Source organism: Wasmannia auropunctata, unplaced genomic scaffold, assembly GCF_000956235.1.
Source record: "Wasmannia auropunctata unplaced genomic scaffold, wasmannia.A_1.0 LD336085.1, whole genome shotgun sequence".
Taxonomy (NCBI): domain Eukaryota; kingdom Metazoa; phylum Arthropoda; class Insecta; order Hymenoptera; family Formicidae; genus Wasmannia; species Wasmannia auropunctata.
In genome coordinates, this window is record NW_012026805.1 from 1,176,992 (window position 1) to 1,178,979 (window position 1,988).

General features: G+C 27.0%; 1 protein-coding gene across 1 annotated transcript in view; it reads right to left on the reverse strand.

Moving 5' to 3' along the window:
* The window catches only part of LOC105448532 (putative fatty acyl-CoA reductase CG5065), a 44,540-nt gene that overhangs the window by 14,748 nt on the left and 27,804 nt on the right, over nt 1-1,988 (reverse strand). The gene's annotated exons all lie outside the window — the stretch shown is intronic.

A 1,988-nucleotide genomic window follows, 5' to 3' on the forward strand; every position in this document is an offset into this window, starting at 1 on the left:
CAGACGTGTGCTCTTCCGATCTGTGACGGGTTCAAAAAATCGATTTTTTTTGCATTTTTGTAATGCTTGAGGTCTTAAAAATATGGCCCTAAAATATTATGTTGAAATTCACAATGGAACTATAGTAAATATGTAATAAAATAGCACGTGTTCAGATATATTGTCCCGGCTGCGTAAAACTTTAAACGCGTTTTTCTCGAAATCACGTTTTCGTAGCTGGGCGCTCGCAAATCTCGCCCAATTTTTATTCGAATGACTTGATTTTTAGACAGAATGTTCACAACAAAATTGTCTTTAGTTAAGCGTGATTTTTTCAATCGAATTATTATTTTTTGAAAAATAATTTAAAAAAGTAATGATTTTTTTGCAAAATAGCAATCTATTTTTTTTTAAATGCTATTTTGTTAAAAATTATTTTTTCAAAAAATTCGTACGCTTAACTGAAACTAAATTTACATACTTTAAAATGAAAAAAGAATTTTTTATTTGAAACATCCCGTTCAGACGCATCACGGGCGCCCGTGCACCCATGTTTTTCCAATAAAGATTTACGTTATTGAAGACGGAGGCCATAAATATTAACATTAGTTTATGATATTTTTTTTATCTTAAATATATGTATTTGTAATATATAAAGATAATAATTCATACAACTTCTTAATTATCGCAAAAAAATTCACGAAAATAGTCTTGTCTTCGGCCGTCACAGTGGTGTTCCCCCTTTAAGAAATATAAATTGGTCAAATATAAATAAATCAGAAAAAATGATGCCATTTTATAATCTGGCTTTTGATTTCAAGGCAAAATCTATTTTTGTAAATATTGTAAGGTAAGTTATGAGCATGTTAACGACTTCAGAATTACATAACTGGTATTTCCTTACTACGTTCTCAAATGATAAAATACATCAAATATACATAAATAAATTGAAACCGTAATATTTTAGGGACCAATGTCAGGATCAAGACAGAAACAAATTACATAAAATAAAGTAAAAAATAATTTTAAACACTGGCGGATGAAAATTTGCAGCATACTGTAAAATAATATTTTCTCATTGCGTTCTAATATTAGATTCTAATATTATTAAGATGTTTCATTTATTGAATATATGTATGTAATAAACATAAAACTGATATATGTATATTATACATGCCAATATATACCTTTTAGTGATCTTACGTTTGTTTCCAAGACAAACCAATTTTCATAATAATAAATTAATTGCTTAGAGTTAATGTCTGTAGAATAATATAAACTTATATTTTCTTAACGTTATTCTCAAATGTGAAAAAATATGTAAAATCTATTAAATATACGGAAATAAGTAAAAATTAATACATATTAATTCATAGACTAAAGTTTATTTTCAGCACACAATGGATTTTTATAAATGACATACCTTTTGCCTTATAAGAATATAGCAAGAAAATTTTGAATTTATACGATTTCGCAGAAATTAAAGTACTACATTATAATGCTTTTAAAAATATGCTTGTACCTTGACTGAAGAATTAATTAAAATAATACACTACTTTTTGATAATTTACTTATATTTCAAAAATTCCTTAAATATTAATCTACATAATAGATAAATAAAAATAGATATGTACTTTTTAGTAACCTAACGTCAGTTCCCAGAACAAAATAATTTTAAAAATAATGTTAAATTATTCATTGACGGGTTCATGACTACCGAATATCGCAAATATAGATTATCTTACCGTGCACACAAATTAAGATGTATGTTAAGTCGTTAAATATAAGTAAATAAATAACTAAAGATTGAGATGTACCGTTTCATTACCTAATTTAACTGATTTCAGGGCAAAAATATATTTTTGTAAATCCTCCTATCTAAAAAAGTATATGTAAAGTTGATAACTCGCATTTCTCGAAATTATTTGTTGTCACTTTTCCGCGATGCTGATTGGTTGTCTCGCTGCGCTAACTTCGTGTAAGCGGCTGTGTCATTGCATTTTGACAGT